Source organism: Polyodon spathula, chromosome 8 (genome assembly GCF_017654505.1).
Source record: "Polyodon spathula isolate WHYD16114869_AA chromosome 8, ASM1765450v1, whole genome shotgun sequence".
Classification (NCBI taxonomy): domain Eukaryota; kingdom Metazoa; phylum Chordata; class Actinopteri; order Acipenseriformes; family Polyodontidae; genus Polyodon; species Polyodon spathula.
Window position 1 is genome coordinate 5,629,895 of NC_054541.1, and position 13,429 is coordinate 5,643,323.

Here is a 13,429-nt window from a genome sequence, read left to right on the forward strand (position 1 = left end):
TTAATAATGGACTTTACTGTGCTCCGGGAGATGTTCAATGCCTTGAAAATGTTCTTATATCCTACCCCTGATTGGTGCTTTTGAAGAACCTTATTCTGGATTTGCTTTTAATGTTCCTTCGTCTTCATGATGTAGTTTTTGCTGGGAAATGTACTAACCAACTGTGGGACCTCCCAAAGACAGGTGTATTTAACCTGAAATCATATGAAACACCTTAATTGCACACAGATGGACTCCATTCAACTAAATATGTGACTTCTAAAGACAATGGTTTGTACCAGAGCTTATTTAGATGTGTCATAGCAAAGGGGGTGAAATACTTATGTAAGCAGTTATTTTCTGTTTTATATTTGTAATTAATTTAGAACAATTTGTAGATTTTATTTTTCACTTTGACTTTGACTTTTTTGTGTTTATCAGTGGCAAAAATGTCTAATTAAATCCTTTTTGATTCCATGTTGTAACACAATAAAATGTGGAAATGACCAAGGGTGGTGAATACTTTTGAGAGCCACTGTATGTGTATATATATATATATATATATATATATATATATATATATATATATATATATATATATATATATATATATATATATACATACATACATACATACATACAGTGGCTTTCAAAAGTATACACACACACACATCATAATATCTATATGTAGGCCAGTATACTCAAATATACTACTCAAAACACATTACCCCCACTGTAAGTTTCCTAGTCAGTAAGTATGCAAGCATGATTTCAACCAATTAATCAACATATTATTTCATGTGTTTTATAGTACAGAAATAGGCAGATATAACTAGAAGCAACTTTCCTAGAACACTGACAGAAGAAAAGTAATACAATGGAGGAAACAGAGTATTTTATTTCAATAGAAATTTAAAACAGTAAAAAAAAAAAAAAAAAAATATGTCAGAGTATATAATGCTAAGGCTCAATATTTAACTTATATTCCAAAATCTAATATTTTTAACAGCACTGAAAAAATATATACTGACAAGCTGTGGAAATGTATAATAGTCAACAGTACCACTATGAAATGAACCTTTTTATGACTGTCCAGGCTCTTGGCTCTTCTTTTCTGGCACACTTGATAACAATGCTCATTACGTGTTTTAATTTCGCAACTTGAATCCCAGCTAGGTAAGGTAAATGATTATTTTGCAGTTATAGATGTATCTCCTTATTCCCCATACTTCTTGTTTATTTTCTCAATGTAAATAATGATTGTCTTATAAAGAGTTAAACAGATAGAACGCTTGTCAGCTTTAATATATTAGAATAGTAGCATTTACAAATATGTTTTTGCTAACTATCTCTTCAATCAATGCTTTGCTTTACAGTGATGATTAAAGGATTTCTGGGACATCTACAAATTCCATCTAAAAACTGGAGTGCATATTTTCTAAAAAATAAAGCCACTCACAGCAAATGATTGGTTATGAGATATTGTTGGTGAATTTTATTGAAAAATTCAATTTCGACAAGCAGTAGAACATTGTAATACTTGTAACAACATCTCTAGTGGCACCACTTTCTGTTCATTAATGAGGCAAAGTGTTTACATTGGAAAAGCCTAGAACAAGCTATACTCTAGCAAGCCATGTTGCACTGCTTGACAACAACCTTGTGCTGAACTTGAATTGTGGTGAACTGGAAAGCTATTAATCTATTACGTCAAACAACCAATAATCCTGAGAAAGGAATGCTAGCATGTTCAAAGCAATGACACAAATTTCAATCTGAACATTGTGCAGACTAACCAAACTAGTGCTGACTAACTGGTTCCATCGTCAATTGGACATGGAGGCTTGGTGGTCCATGTGTAAAGAAAGGGGCTTGTTACCAGGAGGTTTCTGCTTCAATTCCAGCTCAGCCACTCTGTGTGACCCTGAGCAAATCACTTAACCTACCTATATAAAACCAAGTTCTTATTGTAAGTGACTCTCCAGAAGCAGTAGTGATGCATAGTCCACCCCTAGTCTATGTAAATTGGATAAGAGTGTCTGCTAATTAATAATAGTGTGTTTTGCAATGTCCTCCATCACAGTTTGATGAAGACCAACAATCCTAAACTGGGGCTGATTGAGTCCCATTTCAAACCAGTCTGCTGCTGGTGGAAACAAACGAGTTCAGCAATTGTGTGCTGGCATTCATCGAGGAGGTTCTGCGTGTCTTCCATTATTATGTCAACACACACGTAATTTCAAATCACTGTAAGGTAGAATGTTTTGCCATGTTGGGAACCAGAATTGTTATCTACTGTAATTAGATTGAACACAGATTGCCATAGGAATAGATTGCAGGGTTTAGAGAAAGTAAAAACTAAATGTGATCTGGATTCCAATGATTATATGACTTTAATGCAGTTTTAGATAAAAGCAGCACCAGTTTGGAAATTAATTAAATGACATATTTGTTTCATAAAAGCTATGCCACTCTCAAATGGAATGTATTAAGTGGAAAAGTAAAAGCTATTCAAACAGCAGGGATATTGCCCTAAATGCAGCTCTGAAATCTGAAACATAGGGCTGAAAACAATTAAAATCTTTGACCAACACAGAGGTTAATGTAACCACTTTAAAACGTCAAAACAGCATCTTGACCAATGACGCCCCTGAGCTACATAGGTTTCAAATGTGTGGTTTAAAAAACATACACCTGTCCAGAAAAAGTGGATGGAAATAGGGTCATTCCTTTGTATAATTTGTGTGGTACTGTGGTGGTGGAGTTGCACACAATTTCATTGAGTTATTTCCCCTTTGGGTGTGAGGCAGGGCAGGGGTACTGTGGTGGTGGAGTTGCACACAATTTCAGTGAATTATTTCCCCTGTGGGTGTGGGGCAGGGCAGGGGTAATTAGATAACTGGTTGTTTAATCGATCAGAGGTATGTATAGTATGTAAGAGTAGGCTTGTAAGTGCTGAGTGTGTAAAGTGTGAATGCGTATTTATTTTAACTGTTTAGAGAGAAAGATTTTTACCTACAGAATACTGCAGCAATTATCATATTCCTTCAAATTTAAGACGCCCTCGAATTTAAGATGCAGCTCAAATTTCCCAACCTCAACTTGAGGAAAAAATAAAAAAATCTAATAAAGATGAATTACAAAGAAGCATCTACTTATATAAGAGAACGACACATGGAGGCAGTTTGCTGCTGTCGGGTGTCACACAGAGCATTACAGTTATGCGCTGCTTCTCTCTTTTTGTGAACTGAGGTATTGCTTGGCAAGTAGAAAAATAAAGGGGTCTGATTAGAATTGAGTCTAATAATCCAATGCTGCTGCTGTGGTAAACAAGTAGTGATGCAAAACTTTTGGCCATAGCTATAATGCCCCCCATATAATCTACTAAATAAAAACACTTTTGTTTTTCAAAGTTGTTTTTCTGTCATTTACATGCAGGTGTATGAAATGAGCGATCAGCTTAGCAAAGAACCATGCAATGCGTTGCTGACAGCATGTAACCTACTACTAAAGTATTAGAAAAGATATCCTTTTATAGCCAGTAATTTAGTAAAAGATAGGGATTTGAGCGGCACCGCTCAGCGTAACAGAGGGACTAGTGGTATGGTCCCGCGCTGATCTATCCAACACCGTATGAAAGAAATTTAAGTGATACAGGTGGCAAAATGCCTTGCATGCCGCACCACATCACGTCGGTCTGTCCTGGGCTTAAAATATTGGTTAAAGTGCATCTTAAATTCGAAGGACGAATGTACAGCAACTATGTGGGTTTACAATTTAAAAATAAGTAAAGATTTGCTTCAAGCAGGAAGTAATAATGTATCAATTGCTTATTTATTGAAGGAGAAACATATGAAGAAAAAATAAATAAATAAGGAGACTAAGAACAGGTTTTTATACAGACTTTGAAAAATGAATGTTACAAGAATCACCTTTTTTTCAATATCCGGTGTGCGGGATGCAATGCAATAAAAAAAAAAAAAAAAAAAGTCTTATATTCCTTTAAAAACAAGATTTTATTGTCTTTGTTTAACAGCTTTTCAATTGCCGTTACTACAGGTTAATTAAACCTGCTCCTCTAATTTGTGTTAATCCTTCAGAAAAGAACATGTCAAGCACAAGCTAATAAAGGCTGTGACATTCTAAGCTGCTTAAAAGGTCACTCCGTTTACTTAAAATGTCTGCCAAAGCTTCTGTTCTACTCCAGTTGAAGCTGCTGAAGTGTATCTGTCACTAGTCTGGTTAATTGGTTTACACAAACTTCACAAGGTTGCATTCCATTCCAGAATGAAAGCAAATTCAAATGTTACAAAACTAGATAACTAGCAACACCAAAGGTATGACTAAGCTGTTTGTACCAGTTTTTAAACGGCTTGATTTTCCATGTATATACAGTATGTTAGTTTCCAGGTCTTCAGCTGCGAATCTTTTCCTATTTGTTTTCTGGACACCCTCGGCATGCAGCAATCTACGCAGCATATACAAGAAGACAGGTAGCAAAGCCTGCCTCACTGGAAGGAGACCTGTACTGGAAAGGGATGTGATGAACCTGCTTTATTTGAATTGGACCCTTTGTAACATTCAGAATGACTTTATAACTGTAACACTATAGAACTATATGCATAACCCTTCAATCAAATAACAGTTTTATGAATGCATGACAGATTGTGAAAACAGTTGTACTGAAGCCCTTATGAAAGTGTTATGAATGCAATATCATGTCACACTAAAAATTAATTTGGTGGCAGTATAACTATTATCTACATAAAAAAGTTGAATGTATTTTGCTAAGAAAAGGCTATGCCTTTTGTTTAGTTTTTTTCAAGCCTTGGTTGTTATTGATTTTGCAACACCTGTTAATGATTTTGTGAATCAGTTTGTTTTGTAATCTGTAGGATCACTATTCCCAACGCAAAGGAGAATACAGTCATCCTTTACATGTTCGCCTAGGTAAAGCTTAACCTGGATTATTCATCTTTGCATAATTGGAAACCACAGAAGAGACCTTGCCTGTGTCATACTTGTTTTTATTATATGCATTCATTTGGAGAGGAGTCTACATCATTTGTGATGCTGTACTTATGTTTTAGCAATCTCAGTCCCCGAATAGATTTTTTACAAGGAAATGAATACCTGAAAATTGATTTTGACTGCTGTGCCCTGACCCTTGGTAAGCTAGCTTTATGATTAGATAACTAATAACTTTTGCATGAAAGAAACATGAATATGTATGGTCTATTTATGGTCATCATGCAGGGCTGATTTGGGGCTGCATTTCCATTTACTTTTCTACTCATTCCAGAGCAGCTTCTTGGGCTTGCTTTGTTCTGTCATGAAGTGAAATGATTGTGGTCTGTCATACAAAGTGCAAGCAAAACCACTCTATTGTGATCCACCCTCACAAGATAAAGGTCTGACTTGCCAAGGACATGTTAAATGCTCTGTAAGATTCCCTGTTTCGAATAAGGTATATCTTAATAAATGTATTGAGAATATAAAGGACAGATTATGGAGCTCGGTGCTATAACAAGTTTTCCAAAGCCTCGATATCAACAGCCTCAGGTCAGTTACTAAGGACTTTACTTACAGTTGTCAGTTACTGTGAAGAATGGTCACGTATCCCTCCAGAAAAATTCAAATGCCTTACAGGTTTGTGTGACAGAAAGACAATGATTCTTGGTGGTAAATCTCCCTCCAGACTTGTGAGGGCACTAAGCAATGGGAACAGAATACTCTGGACTATTTGACTTGACACTTCATTCCGAGGGTTAAAAGGAAGTCTGTCCTGTAGAAAAGAGACGGAGCTTCGCTACACTAACTCGTGACCTGGAAGGTAAATAATGTGGCAGCTGCGGATTACAGGAGCAGCTGCAATCGTTTGCCAAGGGGTCATGAGTGACGGTATAGATGGGGGTCGAAGCAATGTTCCTTCGCTTGGTTTAAAAATGACTGAACCATAAGGACTGTGTGAGAGACCTCATGAGAAATAATAAAGAGACGTTCGTAAGTGTTTTGTTTTGTTTGTCTGTAATTGTCTTGTTGTGTATTACTAGATGGTTAAACACGATTCCGGAGCTGTCGCCGAGGGCCAGCACTAACCCGGAACAGCACTGCATGATTTTCACAAATAAACTGTACTGTAATACTGTAATAATAGACTGCACGCACCCAGGACTGGTGACTGTGTGGTATTATTGTGAGGCGGATATTTGTCTTTATTATTTGGGACTGCAACCTGTTATCATTTACGCCGCACAGTACACATTGTTGTTTATTGCTGGGGTCTCATTATTTGGTCGCCAGACCTTGATACAATAAAATACCTTTCCAACCAGATTTTAACGCTCCTTGTTTGTTATTGCACACTGCATCACTCCTGCATCTGATTACAATCAACCACTTTATGCCAACCTACTGAGGGTTTCCTGGTGGATATATGTAAAATTGTAAATAATTTAAAATGTATGTATTGTACGTTTTGGGTTGAATTACAATGTATTTCATATATTCTTCTTCTTCCCTTCTTTTCAGTTGTTGCTATCTCACTTTCCTCCACCTGTAGCTTAACTATACTTTCTCCTTTCTATTTATAAGTCTATGATTCATTCCCCTGCAAGGCTTCATCATACTTTTCTATTCATTAAGTTGCATTTTCATCTTTACTCAAATTAATAAAGCTTGTAAGGGGCCATCACTGGGGAATTAGGTCTGCAGTATGGAAGATCTACCACATAAGAGGTTTGCATTAATGTGTAAATTAGAATTTGATCGATCCCAAAGCCATATCAACCTTCTTTCAATCAATAGAGGAACAAAAAAAGGTCAGTGTAATGTAGCTCCAGGGGAGATAGAAGTGAAATGGTATTGACAGACCTGCTTGCCTGTGCAATAAAATTAATGTGGGCTTAAAGCTGTTAACTGCTTTAAGCCCAGCAAGGACAAAACCAGCAAGGACAACCATCAGCTTGCTGCATCCTCTCCCTAATGGAGAAGCTGAGGCCTCCTTTTAAGTCAATTGTGTCTGGGTGCTGATTGACCGTTAATTACTCCAATCAATCCCCAGCCACCTGAGCACAATAAACCCACGCAGTGAAATTTAACCCCATCCCTGCCAATCTATACAGGGCAGAGGTCTGCTCTGCCACAGGGCGTGTTTGATTATTATTATTATTATTATTATTATTATTATTTATTATTATTATTATTATTATTATTATAAATAATAATAATAATAATAATAATAATAATAATAGAAATTTAGAAAAAGAAAATGCATTAATATTATATCCTTTAATCTAACTGTCATAGATCTCTATCTGTTCAGGCACGTGTTTCAGTTACTTTAATCTGACGTTTTTTTGTCCAAATAGCATCATGTTCAAAACTTGGGAAATAATAAAACATTTAGCAAACTTTTTCTGCATTTTTCTAGGCCTTTACAGTGTGTTTTTTGAGTTACATGTTCAATAGTTCATAAAGTTCATTAAAAGAGTACAGCATAAATTAATTTCCTATACTACCCTATTATCCAAAGTAACAGCAAATAGCACAGTGTTTTTGTTTTCTGTGCAAGTGTTAAAAGAAAAGAGAAATCTTTTTAATAACCTAAACCATACCAATGAACGATGTTTGTTTTGAAAGCAAGTTGTAATTTAAATTCAAGCATGGAAGAATTATAGTACTGGTAGTGTACATCAACAGAAACTCAAAGAAGAAAGAGCATAACATTACAAACTCTATTCACAAATTCAGAAAACTAACAAATGCAAAACCTGAAACACTCAAACAGTAAATAATAGCAAAAAAATAAAAAGAACAAACAAACAAGCCGTGGCCTCTAAGTTAGCAAATCTACCAAAACCATAGCAGAAAGTTCTTTATTTTTTCTTGTAAGTTACAAATCTTGTTAAATATACCATATATATATATATATATATAAAACAAAAAAATATATAAGCACCAATGTCACTTGAAAGGGCGTTGGGCCAGTATAGTACGGCCTGTATGCGTCGTGGCATAGTGTCTACCAGCCTCTGGAATTCTACAGGAGGGATGCGGCACCATTCTTCCATGAGAAAGTCAATCAACTCACGTCGGGTTGATGGAGGTAGAAAATGCTGTCTCAGGCGTTGTTCCAGAATATCCCATAAATGCTTAATTGGGGTTAGATCTGGTGACTGAGAATGCCATGACATATGGAAAACATCAGTGTCACGCTCATCAAACCAATGAGTGACCAGATGTGATGAGGGCATTGCCATCCTGGAAGATGCCCCCCCGACACGAAAGAAATGTTGCAACATGGGGTGAAGATGATCACTCAGTACCATTAAGAAGCAATTAGCATTGACCTTAACTTCTAAGGAATGAGTGCACCCATTTGCCGTCAATTGATCTGCAGTTGCTCGCCTGTTTTACCTTGCACTTCAAATTAAACCATGGATATCACGATCCTGGAGATCGTGATATGCGCTTCTGCCCACTGTTGCCTTTTGCTGATGATGTCTTTCACTTTGAGTTTCAGGCTGACATCACCTTAGACGCTGTTACTTGTGAAACATCAACAAGTTGAGTTGTCTTGGTCACAGACGCTTCTGCCCCAACAATCACCCCTTTCAAAGTCAATTAGGTCTCCTCTTGCAGCCATGCCAGCCATAATTACAGGCAACTAGGCCTGTCCAGAATTTTTATACATGCATGCTGGGATGTTGTTTGCTTACAATATATTTGGTGTACCTCATTTACCCAGGTGTTTCCATTTTTTTGTCCACTACCTATACACACATTTTGTTGTGTCAGTGCCTGTCACAAAGACAGCCGGAGTGGGGGATGTCAGACCAGAAAAAGGAACCAGGAAATAAACGACAGAGAGGTGGAGTTTGATGGAGCTGAGCGAATGGTCTCGCTCAGCATTTAAAAATGAACAGTCAGGAAATAAACAGTTGTAAGACAAACAAAAACACAGGATACAGCACTCGTTGCCAAAACAAAAAAGACAAACAAAACGGACTACAGACAAAACACGGTGAGCTGATATTTTTTTAACGATTATTATTATTATTATTATTATTATTATTATTATTATTATTATTATTATTTATTATTATTATTATTACCTCCGTCTCCAATCCCATTCTCCACTAACCGAACACACAACCCTGAGTGAGTGAAAACATGCAGCTTTTATGCAGCTGTACCGAGACTCGATTGCTAATCAATCATTAAATTGGAGTTGCGGTACAACTGCATGTGAATTAATAAAGTGCAATTCCCTGTGCTAATATATTATTACTTTTTACTTGCACGTGAAGTGCTGTGCAATCCTCGTGCCTAAATACAAATATACATTTTAAACACTCGTGTTACACAGACCCGTTTATATCCCATGTACCAATGACTATACACTAACATTAACAAACAACATACAACACAAAATACACACAGGGGCATAAGTGCCTCAGAGTTTCATACATTTAAATGAGGATTTTTTTTTCCCAGTTCTCTACACACCATACTCCACACAGTTAAGGGGAAAAAAGTTTTTGTATTATATATATATATATATATATATATATATATATATATATATATATATATATATATATATATATATATAAATACAAAATTGAAAGATCATAATTGGATAAGTCTCCACCTCCCTCAGTTAATACTTGGTTGAAGCACCTTTGGCAGCAATTACAGCTGTGAGTCTGTTGGGATAGGTCTCTACCAACTTTGCACACCTAGATTTGGCAATATTTGACCATTCTTTTTCACAAAACTGTTCAAGCTCTGTCAAGTTCTTTGGGGAGCGTTGATGGACAGCAATATTCAAGTCATGCCACAAATTTTCGATTTGATTTAGTTCGGGGCACTGACTGGGCCATTCAAGGACATTTATCTTTTTGTTCCTTAGCCACTCCAGTGTAGCTTTGTCTGTGTGCTTTGGGTCGTTGTCATGCTGAAAGGTGAACTTCCGATCCCAGTTTCAGCTTTCTTGTAGAGGGCAGCAGGTTTCCCTCAAGGACTTCTCTGTACTTTGCTCCATTCATTTTCCCTTCTATCCTGACAAGTGCCCTAGTCCCTGCCAATGAGAAACATCCCCTTAACATGATGCTGCCACCACCATGCTTCACAGTAGGGTTGGTGTTCTTTGGGTGATACGCTGTGTTAGCTTTGGCTGTGTGCTTTGGGCCGTTGTCATTTTGAAAGGTGAACTTTCATCCCAGTTTTAGCCAAAGTATACAGCATTGCCAATAAACTGTATGATGAGGAAAAGGAGCGTGTGTAAAATACAGTGGCTAAGGCTCGTCGTTGTCATTGGGCTTGATATATGGAAAAAAAGGGGAATGATTGCTTCCTTCCTAGCAATCAGTGCATGTTTTTTCTGCACAAATGATAATGATCCCAAACATTGCTTGCTGTCTCTGATTCAGATTGCCCATCCTCACATTGGAGAGTCCATTAAAGACCATCTTGATCACTGTTTGTCATCATGGGAGATAACGCAGGAGAAGGTTTAAACAGTTATAACAGACAATGGAAGTAACATGTTAGCACTTTTAGAACTCCATCAGAGGAAGATCTATAAAGTTTAAGTGAAGATGAGAACAGGATGTTCACGAAGAGACAGAATACATATATGACAACATTAAAAGAATGCCTTGTGTGGTGCACACTCTACAACTTGTTGTAAATCTGGTACAGAAAGACAAAAATGTGAGTCATCTGCTTGCAAAAGTAAGAAAGATTGTGACACTTTTCAGAAGATCCTCAAAGCCACTGAAAAGCTTTTGTCAGTTTGTGGCTTGACTGTTATTAAACTGTCCTACAAGATGAAGCAGCACATACTTAATGATTGCATGATTACTCCAGATCAAAGATGTCATCTTCCAACTATCAAGCAATGAGGGCTGGGATTGTCTCTTTTTTTTTTTTTTTTTTTTATAAATTTAGTTGTTGCCAAGTATTTTTTTGTTATTTTCTCCCAATTTGAAATCCACAATTATTATTTAGGCTACTCACTGCTACCACCCCTGTGCTAACTTGGGGGGTGAAGATGAACACATGCTGTCCTCTGAAGTGTGTGCCATCAGCTGACTGCTTCTTTACACACTGCAGATTCACCATCCAGCCACCCAGGAGCTACAGCGCTGGAGGACAATGCACCCTTGCTGACCTAAGCCCTCCCCACTCCACGGGGATGCTCAACCAATTGAACACTGCCTCCTGGGAACTCCCGTCCACGGTCGGCTGTGGAATAGCCCAGACTTGAACCGGTGACGTCCAGGCTATAGGGTGGATCCTGCACTCATGCAGAGCACCTTTACTGGATGTGCTGCTCGGGGGGGCCCCCATTGGGCTGGGAATGTCTCTTGCAAGTGGCAGAAGTTGAGTTCTCTGAAAGAACTCTTACCTTTTGCTGAACACACAACAACACTTCAGAGTGACACAATGTCTCTCTCATTGGTGCTGCCAGCTCTTATTGATCTCCTTTCGCATCTTACTGACTACGTTCACACCAGTAGATATAGAGATCCAGCTGTGGTTGCATACAAAACGAAGACTAACATGGAAGAGGTGCTGAAGAAAGCTGAAAAATACATTGCTGTTTCAGCCCAAACTCTTTCTGACAATGACAGCAGCACAGAACCAATTTAATCTGCTGAAGGATCCCAAAGTTGTTCCTCACCAAAAAGAGCCAGATTCCATTTCTTTTAAAAAGCACCACAGAGGTTAACAGTTTCAGGATCTGCTCCTTCAGTCAGGCATGAAATCAAGAAGTACAAGCAAATTGTGTCAGAGCTCTGCAGCAATGACCCAAATGGAGTTACATTTTGGAAATCACAAAGTCCTGTTACTTTTCCAGTCCTGAAGTCGTATGCAGTTGATTTACTTGCCATTCCAGCCTCTCAAGCATTTGCTGAAAGAGTGTTCAGCGTTACTGGTGATCTTACACAGGGGAAAAGAAATGGAGCCAGAGTTCATCTGGAAAAAAATCAACACTTAAAGTTTCTATTTTGTATAATTTAGATTTTATCTTGATTTTAAATATTAAAGCTCATAACCTCTACCATCCACGTTTACTTTGAAGTATGTACTCCAGTTATCTAAGGAGTCTTTCTATAACAAATCCTTAACTTTTGTAGTTGGTAGAGGAGATTTCTACATCTAAATAATTCATGACAAATATGCTGTATTTTTTGTTTTTCCAGCTTTAAATGCTTTGCAACTTACAGGGGCTCTAAATATGGTCTGAAATATGAGGATTATTCTGACATATTTAAAAGAATAAATATTTCAAATAAACGTTTAAAATAAATAAGCCTATGAGTAGTTTTCTTTAAATGATTCATATTGATTCTGCCTAATTTACTTGCTTTTTAAATTGTTTAGGTGTTTACTTTAATAGGTGAGGATTTTTTTCAAAAATAAATGTCATTACACTGACATGCTACACAAACTAATGGTTTCACATACCCTGATTAGCACAAATCCTGGACAACCTAATGTTGATTTTTAGGTATTTGTCTAGGACTGTTGCTAATTAGAATATGTGAAACAATCGTGGACTACTCATTGTTAATTTAGGTAGGGTAGTCCAAGATTAGAGCTAATCTGGGTCTGTGAACCCATTTTAAAGTATATATGGACTAAAACATGACTCTCCTTGGTAATAGACTAACTGACCGATTAAACCAATATCGATGACTAAGACTACATCAAAAACTAAAGACTAAAACTGGACTAAAAATCTACAGGCTTTCGTCAACTAGACTAAGACTATTACTGAAACAAAAAATGCTGAGAAAATCAACATTGGTTTGCAGACATGAACTGGTCCACGGCCCATTCTTATTTCTCTCCATGTCTATCGGATCTACCTTGGCTCCCTTCTGCCGCTTTGCTCATTTTAATTTCATTTTCCTACATTCCATATGCAATACTTGAGAACACCATCTTTTAACAACATACGTATAGGTTGTATCACATCTCAGAACATACTCAACACCAAAGTCGTTTAAAGACCATACATTAAACAACTTCCACAGTAAATGTTTCAGTGGTGGAACTTTTGAACTTTAGTTTAAAGAAGCTAATTATGTCCAGCTTATCTTTAATAACCATTATGTAGTTTAACTACTGCACCCCCCAAATGAACTAAATAAATATAAATACTGTACATAGGCTTACATTATGTTCTTTGTAATGTGTGATCTTTTGTAATCAGAATTCTTTAAATGGCCTAATAAATCAAACTAGCAAACAAATAAACAAACTCCATTTTCTCCTTTCCAGTTATTCCTATTAATAAAATTGCTCTCACCTTTATTGAATTTGACAACTGGTGTATTTCTCAAGAGATGATGAGAAAACCGTAGGATATAATGTGCTATAACACACAGATTCCCATTGATCCAGAGAAGTCTCGCTCACAACAAGGAGTCTC